This window comes from Panthera pardus, unplaced genomic scaffold, assembly GCF_024362965.1.
Source record: "Panthera pardus isolate Hobbes unplaced genomic scaffold, ASM2436296v1 HiC_scaffold_4, whole genome shotgun sequence".
In the NCBI taxonomy this organism is placed as follows: Eukaryota; Metazoa; Chordata; class Mammalia; order Carnivora; family Felidae; genus Panthera; species Panthera pardus.
The window spans coordinates 12,446,384-12,467,862 of record NW_026526969.1 but is presented as its reverse complement, the minus strand read 5'-3'; the positions used below and the strand labels follow the sequence as shown (position 1 = coordinate 12,467,862).

The following is a 21,479-nucleotide window of genomic DNA, read 5'->3' as shown; positions in this document are numbered from 1 at the left end:
CCTCTGGAGAACACAATCCCCATTCTTCGGCCAGCCCTACTGCTTAGATAACCACGTGGGCATGGCATTTGTGGGGTGTGGGGAGGGCAAATCCACGAGGAAAGCTCCCCGAGTCAGAGCTGGCAGGGAGGCAAGGGCACAGGCTGAATTCCCATCCTGAACAGGACAGAGCAGGGACTTTGGAGCTTGGCAGAGCTGGGTGGAAAATCTCTGCACAGTCACTGAGGTGCTCTGAGACCTAGGAGAAGTTACCTAATGTCTCTAGGCTGCAGCTCCCTTGCATGTATAAGGAGAAACTACTACCTAGCCTACAGATACCATGAGATAATACGGCTCAAGAGCCCACGCGGGAGTGCCTGACACGTACTGGTGCTCAAGGAATGGACATTCTTTTTGCCTCCTCCTGGAAAGCCCCCAGAAAGCCCAGGTACCATTTTCTTACTGGCAGCTGACCCGTCCCAGTACCTCACATTAAAGCCCACCACATCCTTGCAAAGTAGATACGATTATTCCAATTCGGAGATGAAGCTTAAGAGGTTAGGCCAGTTGTTCTCAGCCAACAAAACAGCTGCCCACCCTCCACGGCTTCTCTCTCCCCCAGTTCACCTCTCCACGCTGCGTCCCTGCCAAGTTCTGTGGCTCCAGTTATGCAGATTATTGTGTTAGTCCTCAGATCAACTTTCTAGGTGTGCAAAACGGTTTGGGGCCGATCTAGCTGCATTTCAGGGATAAAAGAAGCAGAGAATTTCCGTGCTGCTCCGCCATCTTGGCCTCTATTTTTTTTTTATTCTAGGTCAGTGGTTCTCAATCTTGGCTGCACATGGATGGGTAGATCCATCCATATGACAGGATATTACTCAGTCACAAAAAAGAATGACATATTGATACCTGCTACACATACAAACCTCAACTACATGATGCTGAGTGAAAGAAGCCAGATACAAAAAATCACCTATTACAGGGGCGCCTGGGTGGCTCAGTCAGTTGAGCATCCGACTTTAGCTCAGGTCATGATTCCACAGTTTGTGGGTTTGAGCCCCACGTCGGGCTCTGTGCTGATGGCTCGGAGCCCAGAGCCTGCTTCAGATTCTGTGTCTCCCTCTCTCTTTGCTCCTTCCCCACTCGTGCGCTCTCTCTCTCTCTCTCTCTTTCTCTCTCTCTCTCTCAAGAACAATACACTTAAAAAATTTTTTGTTTAATTCTTTTAAGGGTCTTGAGGGAAGATAAAGATGGACTGACTGCCTGTCAGACCCCAGCATTGTACCAAGTGCTGGATTTCTGGGCGAGATAAGGGTGTCCTGAGATACATGCCGATGTGCTTGAGGATGAAGTGTCCGAATGTCTGCAGTTTAGCCTCAAAAGCTTCAGCGCCAAGAGGAAGTGATAAAGCCAACACGGCAAAAGGTTAATAGCCGGTGACTCTAAGTGAATGGCACTCGGGCAAGTTCATGGAACGTTTCTTGCAACTTTTGACTACAAGTTTGAAACTTTTCAAAATAAAAGGTTGGAAGGAAACTCTCTGATGCCAATGCTTTTATGATGTAAAGACTTAAACAACGAAGACCAGTCCTCTGCCAGGGCGTGATCTCACACCCATGACTGTCACACCGGAGACAGCAGAGGGAATTTCTGGAGACGGAAGCACATGAGGAGAGGAGGAGCGGGAAGGAGGAGGGGTGTTCAGAGGCAGGGAGGGAGCCCACCCGGCTGGAGTAGGAGCTGAGCCGGGGCAGGGGTCATGAGGTGATCCCAGTCAAAGGGATCACACTAGGTGATCCCTAGTGTTCCAGCATTCTCTGTGTCTCGCAGGTGAACTGAGTCATGGCCATCCTCCAGAACCATCCCCACCTCATTCTCCGGGAGCCCTGACCCTTCACTCAGCACATGGCTGCCCAGAGCAAAGGAAAGCACTGAAGGATGGTATGTGGACTGCGGCTGTCTTCCCACATCACCCGACTATCACAGGGCTGGAAGAGCTGTCTCGGCACCTGCGAAACGTTGCCTTATGCCCACAGCTCCCTAAAGACATTATGGATGTACCTTGGTATTACAGACCCCAAATCTGAACATTCTTTCCCCAAATTTGGCCACTTTTAACTGATCGTGAAAAGCAGAAAATAATGTGACTTTATTAAATCTTCTCATTGGCTCTCCCACTGTCCACAGGACAACAGCCATCCTTTCCAGTACATTTCCAATTAACTGACTGTGGAACTAGCTGGTGGGTAGGTGGGTAGGTAAGCAGACCGAAGAGAAGACAAATGCCTTCTCAGACAAATAACTAGTTAGGTAAATATTTGTGTGGAAGGATGGATGGATAAACGGATAAATGGGGAGTCTGGAGGATGGATGGAGGGGATGGATAGATGGATGGGGGATGGATGGACAGAGGGGAAGGATGGATGGATGGATGGATGAGCTACTGGATGGCTGGTTGGATGGGTGGCATATAAATGATGGATGGAGGGAGGGAGGGATGGATGGATGGATGGACGCATGGGATGGATGAATGAAGGGGTAGGTGGATGAGTATGTGACTAGGAGAGATAGGCACGTAGCTTGGTAGAAACATAAATAGATAAGTGGAAAATAGATGTCTGAATGGATGGAAGGATGGATGGATAGATAGATGGATGGATGGATGGATGGATGGATGGAGAGATGGATGGAAGGAAGGATGGACAGATGGGTGGAAGGATGGGATGGATGGATGAACGGACGGACAGGGGGATGGGGGGATGTATGGATGGATGGGATGGATGGATGGATGGATGGATGGGATGGATGGACGGACAGACGGGGGGATGGATGGATGGGATGGATGAATGAAGGGGCAGGTTGATGAGTATGTGACTAGGAGAGATAGGCACGTAGCTTGATAGAAACATAAATAGATAAGTGGAAAATAGATGTCTGAATGGATGGAAGGTGGACGGATGGAGAGATGGATGAAAGGAAGGATGGACAGATGGGTGGAAGGATGGGATGGGATGGGATGGATGGATGGATGGATGGACGGACAGGGGGAGGGGTGGATGGGAGGATGTATGGATGGATGGGATGGATGGATGGATGTATGGATGGATGGGATGGATGGATGGACGGACAGGGGGATGGATGGATGGGATGGATGGATGGGATGGATGGATGGATGAAGGTGTAGGTGGATGAGTATGTGAGTAGAGAGATAGGCACGTAGCTTGGTAGAAACATAAAGAGGTAAGTGGATAAATAGAAGTCTGAATGGATGGAAGGATTGATGGCAGAAATTTGTTTTCCTTTCCTGCTTCCCAGATGAACACCAGAACACTTTCAAGTAAATTATGCTTTGCTAAACCTCGGTGGCCTGGCTAATACAGCACTGGCATCCAGGAGATGCCTGTCCCAGTCCTTTATCAAAGTGGCAAATGCTTGGGTTTCTAGGGTTTGGACAGGCGGTGGGGCACAGTGGAAAGAGGACAGCCTTTGGACGCAATTCAGATCAGACTCGGCGAACACTCCAAATGCAGGCGCTGTTACGACCCAGTGATTCCAACAACGGTCTCCAAGCAACTGGGAGAGAGCTCCTCTGTCAGAGCCCCATCCTGCCCCCTCTATCTTACGTGCAGTCACGGGGCCGTCCGTGGAACTGGTCACGTGTGAGGTACCCGCCTGCTGGGGGGCTGCTAGGAGACCAGCCCACACTCACAGCACACAAGGGAGTGTGTTCCACACTGTAAGGTACCATTCGCCCCCTGCTCTTCTCAGATGGGGTGGAGCCAGGCCTGGGGGTCTCCTCATCTCCTGCCTACGCCTCTGCTTTGGTTTACACCCTCCTTCATCACCTACCTAGCACACAACAGAGTTTATAATTAAGATTGGGAGTTCGGGGGTCAGACGTTCCAGATTCAATCCCGGCACCACTCCCCTCTAGCCACGAGTCCATGTGCAAGCTGCTAAAGCTGTCCTCGGTTTTCTCATCTGAGCAATGGGGTTAACCCCAGCACCCCCCACAGAGGATAATAAAAGGATGAAACGGGCTAATCTGCGCACAGCACTCAGCATCTGTAGGCGCGTGACCGACATGAATGATTCTGTTACTGTGAATCCTCACCATGGATGAGGCACGCCCTATTGCTGGCCCCATTTCATAGCTGGGGAAACTGAGGCCCAGAAAAAGCAAATCCCCAAATGCCTAAGGCATGACAGCTAGATAAAGACAGGGCCGGTATTTCTGCCCAGGATCACCTGAGCTCTAGGAGAGTAATGGCGCCTGCCTCACAGAGGACGACTCGTGCCGCGTGAGCTCCCTGCACATGGTAGGCACTCAGTACAAGCTGATCCCTGTCTGCCTCCCGCAGCACCCCCAGAACAGGTGCCGTGACGTGCTGAAGTGAGGCAAGAAGGCTTGCTTTCAAACGTCAGGCCTCCCCACTCCACACCCATTCCCCCCCAAAACCAGGAAACCAGCGTTGGCGAGGACGAGAAGTTGGCGGCAACGTAAATGGTGCAGCCGCCGCGGAACACCAGATGGAGGCTCCCCCGGAAACTACACGAAGAACTACCATCCGATCCAGGCGCTCTGCCTCCGGGACAAGAATTGCACCCGCACACCCACAGCAGCACGGTCCACACGCGGCCACAGGTGGAAGCGAAGTGTCCGTCACAGATGGACGGATAACAAAAGGTGGTCCGGCCACACAATGGGAGGATATTATTCAGCCCTAAAAAGGAAGGAAACTATGACACCTGCTACCATGTGGACGGACTTTGAGGACGTTACGCTCAATGAAACAAGCCAGATACAAAAGGGCAAATAACGCAGGATTCCACGTATAGGAAGGAGATCCCCAGGGTCACCAACTCCGTGGAGACAGAGAGAACGTGGTGGTATCCGGGGCTGGGGGAGGGGACGGCGTGAAGGGGGACAGCGTCTCTGTTCGAGACAACGGAAGTCAGCCTGGAGACAGGCGGTGGTGACAGCAATGTGAATATGCTTAATGCCGCTGAAGCATACACTTGAGAATGGTTAAAACTGGGCGCCTGGGCGGCTCAGTCGGTTAAGCGTCCGACTTCAGCTCAGGTCATGATCTCATAGTTCGTGAGTTCGAGCCCCACCATCAGGCTCCGTGCTGATAGCTCGGAGCCCGGAGCCTGCTTTGGATTCTGTGTGTCCCTCACCCACTCATGCTTGCTCATGTGCTCTCTCTCTCTCTCTGTCTCTCTCTCCTTCAAAAATAAACATTTTTTAAAAAGTGGTTAAAACGGTAAGTTTTATGTCTGTATTTTACAAAAAAAAAAAACAAAAAACAAAAAAAACGAGGCCACTGGCACATCTAGGTACATAGGAAGACTTACTATCATGCCAGCAGGGAAGGGACAGGAGTTGGGTCTGGGCTGTGCCATCGTCACCCCCTCCCCGAAACCCTGGGCCACTGGGGACGCAGCCGTATCACCACCTGGCAGGTCGGAGGAAGGAGCCAGAGCAAATGTTGCTGCGCGTGAGAATCACCGGGGGAGACGGAGAAAATGCCGATGCCCAGGCCTCATCCCCAACAATTACAAAGGGACTGCCAGGCGAGGGACCCAAGCATTGGAATTTTTGAAAACTTCCCAGGGGATTAGCAGCAGGCTGGAGGAAGAGCCTCATGGAGAAGGGACCGCACCAGGTGCCACACATGGATGCCACAGGGACCCAGGACCACAAAACAGACACCCGGCTCAGCACAGACAGCAAACAGGCTTCAGCCCCCACACCAAGTCCATGGGCTCGTGCTGGCTGCCTGGAGCGTCGTATCTCGAAGGCCCCTGAGCGTGAGTCTACGCGTGGCAGGAAGGGGGGCGGCGATGAACTGGCGGTGTCAGCCACAGGCACTGGGCAGGCCAGAGGCAGCCATCCCTGGCTTAAAAGTTACCCAACGAGGGGCGCCTGGGCGGCTCAGTGGGTTAAGCATCTGACTCTCGGTTTCGGCTCAGGTCATGATCTCACGGTTTCATGAGTTCGAGCCCCGTGTCTGGCTCTTTGCTGGCAGTGCAAAGCCTGCCTGGGATTCTCCCTCTCCCTCTTTCTCTGCCCCTCCCCTGCTCGTGCTGTCTCTGTCTCTCTCAAGATAAATAAATAAGCTTACAAAAATTAAAAAGTTTGTGAACATTTAGAAGCAAAACAAAATATAGGTGAGATTAAGTGGTACCCACAAATTAAAAAAAAAAAAAAAAAGGTACCCAATGCTTTCACTTCCCTCCTCTTCTCTGAACCTTGCTGCAAAGTGAGCGGGGCGGGGATTATGACTGTCATTTTATACAGGGATTCACAGAAGTTAAGCCACAAGCTAGGAAGTGGCACAGCTGAGATATGACCCCAGACCTTCTGATTCCTGGTTTATTCTTTCCACTGCACTCACTTCCCCTTTCATCCCTGTCTGTGGTTCTGATGGGAAAGGCTCTGTTAGCAATCTTTTACACTATAGTGTAATGTATCTGGGCATCCTCTCCAGGATGGAGAATCTGGAGGCAAAGAAGGGAAGGGACAGAGCCCCCTCGCAGCTCATGAAATCACTGCCTCATTGGCCAGTGGTCAGAGCAGCCCCGGCCGCAAGTGGCCCGTGATCCCCAGTCCCCCTGAACCCCAAATTAGTCAGTCCCTCCCATCTTAGGAAGCCTAACACCAAGACTCTCAGGTCTCATGGGTCAGGGAAAACCTCCGGCAGACCCAGAGCACAAGAGCCCGTGTCAAACTGAGAATAAAAAAAAAAGAACAGGGGCGCCTTGGGTGGCTCAGTCAGTTGAGCGTCCAACTCTTGATTTCAGCTCAGGTCATGGTCCCAGGGTCGTGGGATCCAGCCCTGCCTCGGGCTCCACGCCATTTGTGGAGCCTGCTTAAGATTCTCTATCTTCCTCTGCCCCTCTCCCCTGCTTTTGATCCCTCTCTCTCTCTCAAACTAAAAAAAAGAAGAGCCTGTGTTCCAGGGGAACCTGCTTCTTTTGTTTCCTATCCCTGACTCAAACCCTGCAATTTCTCCTCACCCCACGAACGCTCTCCTCGTGGCCCACAGTCATCATGGCTGTGGGCCTTCCACATACCTTTTCTTCGGCTTAAAAATCCCTTTCCCTCTTCTCCAGCTGGAGAACTCCTATTCAGCCTTCAAAGCCCAGGTGAAAAGGCCCCTCTGAAGAGCTTTGCTTGATCCTCACAGTTCCATGCAGACTGCAGAGCCAAAGCCTTCTCTCACCTCCAGGCCAACGCACGAGCGGTTGCTTACGTGGACCGCCTTCCGTCTTTCTCTTCCTGGAGCAGTCCTAGGCAGGGAGAGTCTGGACTCCCACAACTGCCTGCGGAGCCCCTATCACAGGGCACGCAACACGTATTTGGGTGTTTCTGGGTCCGTCTTGTCCCCCAGACTGCACGCTGGCCCCAATTCGTCTTTGTCTTCTCGGTACCAATGCAGAGCCAGGCGTGCGACAGGTAATGCCTGACAAATAACTGATTAACCCGTCATCTCACGGCGTTTATGAAGTCGTTCAGACTTGAGATAATAAGTTTGGAACCGTCCCAGCCTTTTAAGATCTTACAAACATTCTGGAGCAGACAGTCTCCTGAGACGTGAGTCAATCCAGCCAGGATAAGGGGCTTGCCCAAGGTCACCCGAGAGGCAGGGCCAGTGAGCTGACCTGGAAAAGCAGAAGGTACGAAAGGGGGGCACCAGAGGAGAGACTGCGGACAAGGGCGGGACGCGCCATTGTTTTCTTTAGATTTCTGCAGCGTTTCACTGACTGCAACGGTCATTTGCTACGTTAGTCAATCTTAAAACTCTAACCAATGTCCATGTTTGAACTTGAGACCAGGCGTTCTCAAACCTGCCGCATTGGAGTTGGGAGAGGGAGGGGGGCTGGTCCCAACAGGAGCGCTGGAAACTACCCAAATGCCCATCCAGCGCAGGATGGGAATACACCACGAAAGAGCCACGCCTCCTAACACCACACTGGCCAGACACAAGCACAGAAACCGGGATGCATCTCAGACACGGCGCCGAACGACGGGACGCGCTCTCTGGCTCTATTTATATCAACTTCAAGAACCAGCAATGGGAGTCTTTGATGATAAAATCCAGGACAGGGGGCACCCTTGGGACTGGGAGACAGCGACTGGAAGGGGTATTTAGGAGGTTTCTGGTAACTGGCAATGTTTAGCATCTTGATTAGGGTGCTGATTCCCCAGTTTTTGAGCTGAAATCGAAAGGCAGGCTCTCCTGTACATTAGACTTGAGTAAAAGGCTAACAAACAGAGCAGCCATGCTCCTAAGGGCTGGGTCTGGGTGGGGTCTGCAAAGGTATGCTTTGGGGGGGGTTGGGGGGACGTCTGGATGGCTCAGTTGGTGGAGCATGTAACTCTCGATCTCAGGGGTTGTGGGTTCAAGCCCCACGTCGGATGTAGACATTACTTCAAAATAAAATCTTTAAGGGGCACCTGGGTGGCTCAGTCAGTAAGCGTCTGACTTCGGCTCAGGTCATGATCTCAAGGTCCGTGAGTTCGAGCCCCGCATCGGACTCTGTGCTGACAGCTGGGAGGCTGGAGCCTGCTTCGGATTCTAGGTCAACGCCTCCCTCTCTGCCCCTCACCTGCTCATGCTCTGCCCGCCCCCCTCAAAAATAAATAAACATAAATTAACTAATTAAAATCTTTAAAAAGAACTTTTAAAAGGGTATGCTTTCTACATCACACCTGCCCTGGGGTCTACAGGCAGCAGGTGCAACACGGCTGCCCCAGGCAGGGTCTAAAGTGGCTGACCTGCCGGGTGCACACCACCTCGGCCCCCAACACATCCCAGTTGCTCGCCTCCCCTCCCGCCCCCTCCCCTTCACGCTGGAGGGGCCAGGCCCAGCCTTCGGGCTTCTGTGTTTCCTCCGTTCTTCGAGCCTGGACCCAGGGCGGTAGCCCCCAGAGAGAAGTGCTCCTCTTCCAAATAAGCCCAGACCCAGGACAACGATAGCGGCCGCCCCTCCCCGACTGGGCCGTGCCTGGCAGTGGCGGCCCTGGGTCCCCAGGACAGAGGACTAAAGAGATTTGTCCTGGCTTCCACACAAAGGGAGTCTGTCTGTCTGTCCCGCAGAGGCCAGCACAGCCCAGGCAGGGCCAAGCTGGCCCCGGGCCCTGAGAGCCTCCCCCTCCTCCAGCTTGGCCCCAGGATACTTCTTTGTGTCCATTCATGAATTCAGGCTCCTCCCGGGTGCAGACAGCATCTTGGCTCAGGCTTTGGGAAGCAGTTTTTGGGCTGGTGCCACTCCACGATGGTCTGGAGATCAAAATCCCAGCAGGGAGAGGGCCAGAAACAGGAAGGGGAAACTGGCGAAGGGGTGGGAAGGACGGAGATTGGACCCCGTGCCAGGTCCGAGGAAGTCTGGAGGGAAGATGGGCCACGGCCTCGCTTCACGTGGCATTCCATGTGGACGGTGCCCCCCGGGAGGTGTGCATCTGGTAGCACGGGCCGGGCAGACCTGGGCAGACCCCAGCCCCCGTTCTGCACCCTCCCTGTGGCTCCCCGGGGAACCTCCTCCCCTCTGAGGTAATGAGAATCCCCATCTCTAAAGCAGTGACCACCCTGCCCCCTCCCTCACCGAAGCTACTGGAAGACCACCGGCGAGAGACCTTCTGAACCAGAAATCCTGGGGGGCGGGGGGCCAGCACCTCAGCAACCCTTGCAACGGGGGGGGGGTGGGGGGGGGTGGGGGGGGAGCAAGCCCACCCCCACCCAAGTTAAGGCTCTGAGAGTTAACGCTCATGGCAATCAGCCTCTGCCAGGACACGGCGAGCTGCAGAATCAGCCAGGCCCCTGGGCCCGGCAGGGAGAGCCCAACACGCGCTCCACACTGTCTCCCAAGCAGAACCAGCTTGCCTCTTTCTAAAGCTCATTTATTGACTTTTGAGAGAGAGCGAAAGAGCCGGCGGGGAAGGGGCAGAGAGAGAAGGGAACAGAGGATGTGAAGTGGGCTCTGAGCTGTCAGCACAGAGGCCGATGCGGGGCCTGAACTCATGAACCATGAGATCACGACCTGAGCTGAAGTCGGACGCTCAACCGACTGAGCCACCCAGGCGCCCCCAGCTCGCCTCTTAACACACCCTTTGGTGGCTGCGTGCCCTTCCCTGTGCTCATTCCCCACCACTTGCCCTTGGGTCCTTGTCTCGGGGTCTGCTTCTGGGGAAACCCAAACTAAGGCAGATTATCTCCAAGTACGAGCTGGCCTCCGAAGACAGCAGCCACAAGGCCCCTGGGCAAGCAAGCGGCACGATTCTGAATGCCTCTATCCCATCTGGGCACGGTGCTGACATCAAAGGCTTCTTCGTACAGCACTGCACGGTTTGCAAGGCTCATTCACACTCCCGGGCCACTCAGGGCTGCAGTTCGCTGAGCCTGGGACCCACATCTGCTCCGTTCGCCAAAGCTCTCCCTGGCGCAGGCCCTGAAATGAATCTGAAGTCACTCCCCGGCTCCCCTCCAAAGCCCTCAGAAGCTTGCGGGCTGACTAGCCCATTTTTCAGATGGGGAAATGAGGCACCTAAAGGTAGCCAGCTGAGTAAGCCAGCCCCTGACTCAGGGATGCTGGGGCACAGGGCTTCCTCGGGGACCACCGCTCTTGGGATCCGCCGCTAAAATGAATGGCCCACAGCCCCCTGCCCCAGACAAGACCACCCCAGGCACTGGGGTCTGTCATCCTCCCAGCCACCTCTAGAAGGACAGGCCACCGCCCATGCGCCCTGGCCTCCCTGCCACATCCCCATCTCTGCTGTTTTACCCTCCCCGATGTCATGACGGGATCACAATTCCAGAACCTTTCCAGGGAGCTCACGGAAAACCTCCTCCTCACGGCGACGACGCGGAGAGCACTCCTCCCAAATCCCACACCTTTTCAGAGGCGTGTCCCAAACCGGAATCCACTGGGAGGAATTTGTGAAGAAAATCAGCTAATATCTCCCCTGCCCCCGGGAGCCCTTGGCCCCTGACACAGAGGCCGGGGGGCTCTGACACAGGATGAGGGGCCACCCTCACAGCCCACGTCCTGCCAGGCTGTGCGCCACCACAAGTGGCCCACCCCTTCCCCGGGAACAGTGTCCTCCAGGCTCGTTGCTATTCCCTGGCCGTGCAACACGGCAGAGGCCTTGAACGACCATCCCTCCCAACACAGCGCCACGTGCCCTGGCAAAGCCCAGCCCCGCCAACGGCCAAGGGTCTAGAGTACATCCCGAGACAGGTAGAGCCACAGAAACTCCACAGCAGAGGGCTACTGAAGCCAGATTTGGGCCCAACTCCGTCCCCTACAACCAGGATTGCGGCACCCAATCCTGTGCAAAGTGGCTGCCTGCTGGGAGATCTATACCTCGCTGGGGCAAAACGCACACGCATGTGCACACACACACGCACGCACACACTGAACACGCCATCCCAAGGGTTCACAGAGCCCGAAACATCGTCCACACATCCTAAGAATGTCTACACAGACTCATCCACTCCTTCCCCGCGAGGCCTTTCTTGGAAAGAAATGAACCCCGGCTTTATATGTCGGATAATAACAAAGATCCCACCACTTTGGTGCGCTAAGTGCAGGGAAGTTTGGGGGCGGGGGTCTCTCTTCTTCACTAAGAGGGAATTCTGAAAACCCAAGCCTTGATGAAATCATTCATTCCGACATCAGTAACCAACAGACACTAAGAGCGTTGATGACAGGTTGCCGAGCAACCGGCTACTATAAAAGGAGCCCAGAGTCCCAAGGTCCATCTCTGCATCACCGGAAACAGGACCTCCATGCCCCCTGGAGAGATGCAACGAGAAGTTGCTGGCCTTTCCTGCCTGGAACGTGGGTCCTGAATCGAATCCGGCCTCTACAGCTGTGCTATCTAATATGGCAACCGACAGCTACATGTGGTCCAGTGAACGCGCTTTCTCTCAAATAAAACAAACCCGGGGGCGCCTGGGTGGCTCAGTCGGTTAAGCATCCGACTTCCTCTCAGGTCATGATCTCACGATTTGCGAGTTCCAGCCCCGCATCAGGCTCCTTGCTCTCAGCACAGAGCCCACTTTGGATCTTCTGTTCCCCCCCTCTCTGTCCCTCCCCCACTCCCGCTCACGCTCTCTCTCTCAAAAATACATAAAACATTTAAAAAAAATTTTTTTTAAACTAAGTAGAACTTACAATTCAAGTGCTCAATAGCGCTAGGACTTACTGCCGATGCTGATGGGTGGGCTGGGGGTCTAGTGGTTAGGGAAGAAAGTCCTCGCCAGGCAGAGATGCGCACTGAAGTCGTATCACCCATACCACCGAGGGATTTGTCCTCAAATACTTTAGGACAGAGAAAAAGCAGAGATGAAGCAAATTTGGCAAAACGTTAATAATCGTTGAGTTGAAGCTAGGGGGTGGCTGGGGTTCATTACGCTATTCTCTCTACTTTTCTAAGAGAAAGTTTTCATAGTATGAGGACTGGAATACGCACATGCGCTCCAAACACTCCCTCCCCACACATGCTAACAACTGATTACCAAAACAAATAATACTTTTACAGAGAGAAAAGCAGGAAGACACCCACGTGAGCAAGCGATCACGGAAGACATCACGCCGAAGGACAGACTGACACGTGGTGTCGGTTACGAGGAGCCTAAAAAAAGCAGCACCGCTTCTACCAAAACGGGGCAGGGGCGGGGGGGCCCCCAGGCGGCTCACTAGGCTAAGCGTCCGACTTCAGCTCAGGTCATGATCTCGCGGTTCGTGAGTTCGAGCCCCACATCGGGCTCTGTGCTGGCAGCTCAGAGTCTGGAGATGCTTCGGATTCCGTGTCTCCCTCCCTCTCTGCCCCTCCCCTGCTCGCTCTCTGTCTCTGTTTCTCTCAAAAATAAACAAACATCAAAAATACTAAAAAAAAAAAAAAAAAAGGAAAGAAAGAAAGAAAGAAAGAAAACACAGAGCCTCAATCTAACTGTGAGACCCCAAACTGAGCCCAGGGACCCCACACGAAGCAGCCTACAGAACTGGCCTGGACACCTCAAAGACACCGATGCCTGATAGAAAAAGACAAGAGATGAATTCTGGACTCGAGGAGGCTAAGGAAACTACGCGGTGCCCCCCAAAGCGGATCCTGGCAGCTGGGGCAGTGAGGGGGCAGTTGGTAAAATCTGCATACGGACTCGCTGTGAGATAATAGTGCCCCAACACTAAAGTCCCTTTTTCTTGTCTTGCCCCTCACATTTAATCAACGACCCGCTTCTGTTACCGTTTTCAGCTCGACTTTATTTTTTTTAATATTTTTTAAAATTGTGGTGAAATACTCTCAACACAGAATTCACTGTTTCAACCGCTTTTCGGTGTCCAGTTCTAGGGCACTGAGCACATTCACACGGCTGTGCAACCGTGACCGCTGTAGTCTCCAGAACTTTCCATCTTCCCACACTGAGACTCTGTCCCCATTACACACTGACCCCCACCCGCCCCAGCCCCTGGCTCCACTGTCTGCTCTTTGTCTCTGAGTCTGACGACTCTGGGGACCCCACAGAAGCGGAATCACACATTTGTCCTTTTGTCCATCGGCTTATTAGCATACTGTCCTCATACGGTTCGTGCACAGTGCAGCACGTATCAGCGTCCCCTTCCTTTTACATCTTTTTTCTTTTTGGGGGGGGGAGGGGCGGAGAGGGAGGGAGAACCCTGAGCAGGCTCCACACCATCAGTGCAGAGCCTGACATGGAGCTCGAACTCACAAACCACGAGATGGTGACCCAAGCGAAAATCGAGAGTTGAATGCTTAACCGACTGAGCCACCCAGGCGCCCCCTTCCTTTTTAAGGCTCAGTCTCTGTTCTTAAATGTCATTCCATAAGAAAGTACTTGGTGCTACATACACATGCACTGAAGGCTTTGGGGTAAAGGGACATATTGACAAGTAATTGACCAATCGATTGACAGTGGCCAATCCCACTGCCAGGAGATGAACAGGCAGACCCCACCCGCTGCAGCTCCCCAGCCCCTGGGGGCCCCAGGAACCGCCCCCCCCCCCCCAATTGCTGCTGTGGTATCTGGATGGCAACCACCCTACTGGAAACGAAACCTTGCTACTTAGCCTAAAAGCCTCAATGGCACCCCGGAGCCCAAGGGACAAAGGCCAGCTGCTGGGCGCGCCCGGGGAGTTGGGGACCTGACCCCACATCCTCCCCTCCAGAGGGTCTGAGTCCAGCCTCAGACTCTTCCCTGCCTTCCTGTGCTTCCCCTGCAGCCCTCTCCGGTGACCTTCCTGCTTCCAGCCTCTGCAGAATTCCCGTTCACCCTGAACGACCCACCCCAAAGCCGCAAGGTCTCCGAGGCTTCTGTCCCATCCAGCATCTACCCCCCTCAATCACGTACAAAATGTAAATCACTTTCGTTTTTGGCCACACATTCCCCCTCTCATTCCATTGGACTCACGTGGAGCCACACCCTTCCACCCCCCCGCCATGCCCGACTCCCAAACTCCATGCTCCAAAAGATCCAGACTGGCATAGCCCTTCCCCTGACCCCGGTGACAGGTTCAAGGGTATGCATGCAATCCAAGTCAGGGCACAGAGACTCAATTCCAGGACAGTGGTGATCCTGCCAGGAAAGAGAAACTCCCTTGGGGCGCCTGGGTGGCTCAGTCGGTTAAGCGGCCGACTTCGGCTCAGGTCACGATCTCGCGGTCCATGAGTTCGAGCCCCGCGTCGGGCTCTGTGCTGACAGCTCAGAGCCTGGAGCCTGTTTCGGATTCTGTGTCTCCCTCTCTCTGACCCTCCCCCGTTCATGTTCTGTCTCTCTCTGTCTCAAAAATAAATAAACGTTAAAAAAAAAAAAAATTAAGAAACTCCCTGTCCACAAGGGCTGTGAGCAGTCCAGATGTGCAGCCAGCAGAAGAAACAAAGCCCGAAGACAAAGAGAGACAGCATGGGACTCCTTTGAGACCCTGGATCCAGCTGTACCTGAACTCAGACACTCCTGGACTTTTCAGTTCTGAACACTAACAAGTTTATTTTCTCTGGTTTTCCCTTCCTTCTCCTCCTTTTCCCTCCTTTCCTTCTTGTCCTCATCCTCTTTGTTAAAGTTTATTTATTTATTTTGAGAGAGAGAGCATGAGCAGGGGAGCGACAGACAGAGAGCGGGAGAGAGAATCCCAAGCAGACTGTGTGCTGTCAGCACGGAGCCCGACTTGGGGCTCAATCCCACGAACCGTGAGATCCTGACTTGAGCTGAAATCAAGAGTTAGATGCTTAACCGACTGAGCCACCCAGGCGCCCCTACGTAAATACTTTTTAAGTTTTACACTTGTCAATCTTCATTTGTATTTTGCCTTCCAAATTTAAGAGAATTTCGGATATCCTAAAATACAAATAATTTAAGGTAGTTTTTTACATCTCGCTTAATTTACCTTTGCGGGATATTTTTTAAATTATATTTTGCGTTTTCATCCTTTAGACTAGTGCTCTCTGAGAGAAATTTCCACAGTGACAGAAATGCTGTAGGTCTGTGTTGTCCAATATGGTGGCCACTGGCCACCTGGGGCTCCTGAGCCCTTAAATGTGGCCTCTGCAACTGGGGGACTAGCTTTTTAATTTTACTTAATTTTAATGAATTTAGACTTGAATTTAAATAGCCACAGGTGGTTAGTGCTACACTGGACTGCACAACTTTAGATGATCACTGTGAAGAGAATGCAATTTCCGTGAAAACCTTGAAAATAACATAATTAATGATTTTGCTGCAGCGAAGACAAAAATAAATCGTATGAAATCTATAAACTACTAAGTTATGCACGCCTTTATTTTATTTGCTCACCCAGGCATCGCCGGCCTGGCCACAAAGGCCGCGGCACATGTAAAAATAACTAAACTCAACTTCCTTACTTGACAGTGGCCAGTCTTCATTCATATGACGGCCACCATTCTACAGAGTGTTCAACCCGTGTCATCGTAGAAGCGTATTTGCCGAGGAGGACGGAACCCGTTTCGTTGAAAAGCTTGTTAGCTAGATTTTTAACTTTAAACGTTCAGACATATGGTGTGTGGGCTTCCACTGGGACACTTGGTCCGTCCCCACAGATGCTTGGGGCAGGCCTGTCCATGAATGAATGAAGGAGGCGGTGTCTTCTGAGAGCCCTGCCAGGCTGTGCAACGGCACGTGCAGCGGGGAGGACTCCGGATTCTAGCCTCTGGGTCCAGCAGGGACTGGAAAATCACCTGACTTTGAGGATTATTATCCCCATCGCTGCACGGGAGGCAGAAAAGCCAAGGACAGTCCAGGTGTGGACCTCACTGTGGGCTCCGTGATGGAGGGCAAACCAAACAGGGACGGAATATGGTACCTCGGGGGCACCCGGGTGGCTCGGTCGGTTGAGCGTCTTGACTCTTGAGTTCGGCTCAGGTCACGATCTCACGGTTCGTGGGTTCAAGCCCCGCATTGGGCTCTGTGCTGAGAGCTCGGAGCCTGCTTGGGATTCTCTGTCTCCCTCTCTCTCTGCCCCTCCCCTGCTCATGCTTGCTCTCTCTCTCTCTCAACAAGAAATAAAATCCAGCTAAGGACTAGATGAGATGGTGAATGGAAGATGCTTGTTACGAGGCCTGGCACGTGGTTCCCACTCCACGAAGCCCAGGAGTGGCCCGTCCACGGCAGCCCAGCAAGACAGAGGACCCGGAAGCCCCTCCTCACCATCCCTTCTCCAGGCACAGAGACCTGCTGACATCAGAGCAAGCCTTGACAGGAGGGAAGGGTTCTCCGGGGCAGTCCCACGGCTCTTGAGAAGCTTGATTCTTACAGAGTGCTTCTTACAGAGTGCTTCAAACCCTCCCCAGAAAGAGATTGTAAGTAACAATCACTTACACAAATAACCACCACTTTGGAGCACCAACTGTCTACCTGTACTGGATGCTTCTCATACATATCTTGATCGCCTCAAGAACAACAACAAAAAATGTTTACGAAACCCATAACCTTCAGAATTTCTCGGCTGGTCCTAAATGGCCTTGCAGGGACCATTTGTGGGTGACCGTTGTTTTCATTTTTTTAATGTTTATTTACTTTGAGAGAGACACAAAGAGGGAGAGACAGAGAAAGAGAGAGAGAGAGAGAGAGAGAGAGAGAGAATCCCAAGCAGGCTCCACACCATCAGCACAGAGCCCAATGCGGGGCTCAATCTCACAAACTGTGAGATCATGACCTGAGTTGGATGCTTAAACCACCTGAGCCATCCAGGCACCCATTGCTTTCTTCTTTTTTTTTTTTTAATGTTTATTTATTTGTGAGAGAAAGAGAGAGTGAGTGGGGAGGGGCAGAGAGAGACAGAGACACAGAATCAGAAGCAGGTTCCAGGCTCTGAGCTGTCAGTGGAGAGCCCGACACAGGGCTCGAACTCACAAGCCATGAGCTCATGACCTGAGCTGAAGTCAGACGCTTAACCGACTGAGCCACCCAGGGGTCCCGACTGCTTTCATTTTTATACCTACTCCCCATGATTTAAAAACTGTTCTTTAAGGGAGCACATGCTGCATTTATAACCATTATGTTGCTTTATAAGGACCCCCTTTTAACGTCACATTTTTAAAGCAAGAGAGTAGACCAACGTCTTGGGAGGTTAATTTGCTTGTCCAAAGTCACACCGCCACTAATTCAACAGATTTGAGTGGTACCTTCTCAGATGCCAGGTGCTGTTCTGAGCCCCGGGGAGGCAGCAATGGACACAGACAGCTGGACTACACTTCCCAGCCTCCCCTGCAGTGAGGCGTGGCCACATGGGTGAGTCTCCCCATGGGAATGGGAGCTATCTTATAGGGCACATAGAATCCGGCTTTTTTTCTTCCCAAGTCACTAATTAGAACACTGCCAGGACCCAGAAACACCCTGTGTACCCCACCTCTCTTAGAGGTAGCCAGTAAGCTGATTTTGCAATAATCATTTTCTGGCTTTCCACATACCTTCCTCTGCGCTCCTAAACAACACAGCTGGTTTGCCTGTTTTTGAGCATTAAACGATTGCATTCATACTTCGTGTTTTGCTACCACTCTCGACGCCTAGGTTTATCCATTCTGTTGCCTGAAAGTGGAGGTCATTCTCACGAAAGGATATTATTCCAGCATATGAATTCTACCATTGGCCCCTGGGATGTCTTGCTTATCATGAACTAAGATGCTAAGATGTCCGTGTCCTCTGATGCACGTGCACACCACTTTCTCCAGGGCAGATGCCCAATGAAAATGAGCAGCTTTTAGCTCATTTGTGTTCCCCCTTCTCTGTGTGCATCTGCAAGACGATTTGCATTTCTGTATTTTCTGTTATCTGTCCTCTTCTTACGGTAGGGCTTTATACACCCTGGATATTAACTAATGGGGTGGTTAAACGTGTTGCAGAGATGTCCTTCAAGGTTGCAGCACCTCTTCTATTTTCTTCATGGCGTTTCTCTGATGAAGAGAAACTCATAATTTTTAATGTAGTCTCGTTTATCCACCTTTTCTTTAACGGTTTTAACTTTCCATGCCGTCAGAAACCTTTACCCACCCTGAAATCCAAAAGATATTCTTTTCTGTTTTCTAAAAGTTTTCAAGTGTTGTTTTTTTTTTTTAACTTCACTTATAAATTTTAATCCATCCAGAAATGCTCTTTTCTGTATGGTGTGAGGTAGGGCTCCGGTTTCATTGTTTCCATCTAGATAGCCAATTGTTTCGGTACCGTTTATTCAATAGACCATCCTTGCCTCCGGTGATCAGCAACACCACCTTTCTCAAAAATCAAAGGTCTTTGGCGTGACTAGGTGGCTCAGTCAGTTAAGCATCTGACTCTCCATTTCTGCTCAGGTCACGATCTCAAGGTTGTGAGATCGAGCCCCCTGTCAGGTTCCACGCTAGGCATGGAGTCTGCTTAGGATTCTTTCTCTCCCTCTTCTTCCATCCCTCCCCCCACTCAATCGCATGCTCGCTCTCTCTCTCTCTCTCTCTCTCTCTCAAAAAAAAAAAAAATCAAATGTCTATATATGCATCAATCTGCTTCTGGCCTCTCTATTATGTTTCATTGGTCAATTTCCCTAGCCCTGCACCAATACTACACAGCCTTTAATTCCTATAGCTATATGATAAATATATTTCTTGATCTAGATAAACCATTTAAGGATTCCAGGTTAGAAATTTAAAGATCAGCTGGTCCAACCATCCATTGAAAAACAAAGGCTCAAAGGGGGAAAGCATCTTTTACAGTATCACACAGCATATAACTAGGGACCCTGTTAAGGGCTGAATGTCTGTGTCCCCCCCTAAAAAAATTTGTATGTTGAAACCTAACTTTCAGTGTGATGGCATCTGGAGGCAGGACCCTTAGGGCATAATCAGGTCCAGCGGGTAAAAGCCCTTCTGAATGAGATTAGTGCCTTTATAAGAGGCAACCAGAGAGCTAGCTCCTTCTCTATCACATAAAAATACAGTAAGTCTGTAGTCTATAACCCAGAAGATGGATCTCACCAGAACCCAACCATGCGGGCACCTGATCGCGAACGTCTAGTCTCCGGAACTATAAGATGTAAGTTTCTATTGTTTATAAGCAACCCAGTCTACGGTACTTTGTTACAGAAGCCCAAAATGACTAAGACAAACACCCATCTCTCACCCTAGAAGATATTCCTGTGCTATTTAATATGGCAGCCACCGGGCATATGTGGCTATTGAGCCCTTGAAATATAGCTAGTCCGAAGTGAGGTGGGTCCTAAGTATAAAAGACACAAACAGATGTCAAAGACTTGCGGTGAGAACAGAATGTAAAAAGTCTCATGAATAATTAACTTACATTGATTATATGTTGAAATGATAACACTTTGCGTATCAAGGATTAACAACAACATATTCTAAGAACTCATCTCACCCGTTTTCTACCTTTCTATGACGGCGAGATAGAAAATCAGCCACACACTCAACGGAACAGCTACTAAAAACTGTAGAACTATACACGCGGCTTGTATGACGTTTCTCCTGAATAGCACTGGGTCACGCTATTAAATTTGCTCAATCAAGAAGCCTGCATTAGGGATTTAACTTGTAGGCGGCACCACAGTAAGGGCCATGCAATGAGGAAGGGAACAGAAATAGTTCTAACTGATGTGCTCTACTTCCCCACTGGACTCCTCACCCGTAGAAATGGCATCAGCCCAAGCATGAAAGGAACAAAGCTCATGGTCCAGCCCCTGACCCAGCTGGAGAGCTCTATCCCAGTTAGGGAGGGCTGCGCCAGTGTCCAAATCTAGACATCTCCGACCAAGCCTCCCGTCTTCTCACAAATCAACCAGAGAGGTTCAGACACCTACCCAAGACCACACAGCAGCTGCACGACAGGTGAAGGCCCACAGTACGGGCTTCACAGCTCCCTCCCTGCATGTTTGCAAATGTGGCCTCCTGTCCCAGGCTTCCCCCTTCCCTTTCGAGGAACCCTCCACCAATTTAGACCTCACCATAGCAAAAAAGGACCCTCGAGAACAAGCCTTTGAAAGTCCAAGCGTCCGTATCAGAGAAGATCCCATGGATTGAGCAGCCAGTGCCTCCCACCTTCCAGCCACAAGAAACCAAAAACCAAAAACCAACCCCACAGGAACTCCCCCGTGCATCCATCCTTCCCAGCAGGACTCCCCAACTTTATGAAGGAGACAAGGACCCCCCCCCCAGAAATGGAAGGTGAGACTGAGCGGGAAAAGCCCTAGTCCTGCCTCCCCACCTCCGATGCCATGCTCAGCCTGGACATCTGTGATCACGCTCTGCTGTTTGACCAGAATGGGTACAGACCTCATGGGGACCAGGACCCTCGGTAAGTGCCAGGAGATGACGAGCCACGTGGATGTGGGTATCAAAACTGACGCCAACCCGTCTCAAATTCGCCACCTTCCCCTCCACCCAGAAGGAGGACACCTGAGGGGGAGGGCAACACGTCAGGTGGGCGCCCTCTTGGTGCCCAGGCAGGAGGCAAAAGCCTTGGGGGCTGCGATCCCAGAACTGCCTGCCCTTCCTCAAGACCCCCAGGGGCGGAAGGCAACTGCAGGAAAGGGTTTTCGCGCCAGCTTTCAGGCGAGTGGACCCCACAAAATCTTAGAGAAACTTAAGAATTATGAACCTCCCCATTCAATGTGTACTTAGTCCAACAGGAGCTTGACTCCCACTCAGCAACTGGGTGGGAGTATCTGTCCTCGCCATTTTAGGAGAAACTGAGGCTCAGGGGTGACCACAAACCTCACACCGGGAAAAGGCCAAGATGGACAAGCAGCTCTTCCCGGGTCCTAGGCCTCAGTTTCCCCACCTAAAAAGAGCAGTTAATTCATTCCTCCCGCTTGCTGAGAGCGTGGTCAAGGGGGGGGGGGGGGGAGGTGTGATGCGGCGGTGGAGGGGGGTTGACAGGAACTGAACGGCGGCGGGGTGCGGGGGACAAGGGCAGTGCAGGGGGTAGTTGGGGGAACACGGGTGGTGCGCGCCAGCACCTTTTACATTAACAAAAACGCCG

General features: G+C 51.9%; 1 protein-coding gene across 1 annotated transcript in view; it reads right to left on the bottom strand.

Moving 5' to 3' along the window:
* RADIL (Rap associating with DIL domain) overlaps positions 1 to 21,479 on the bottom strand; it is a 126,701-nt gene that overhangs the window by 103,830 nt on the left and 1,392 nt on the right.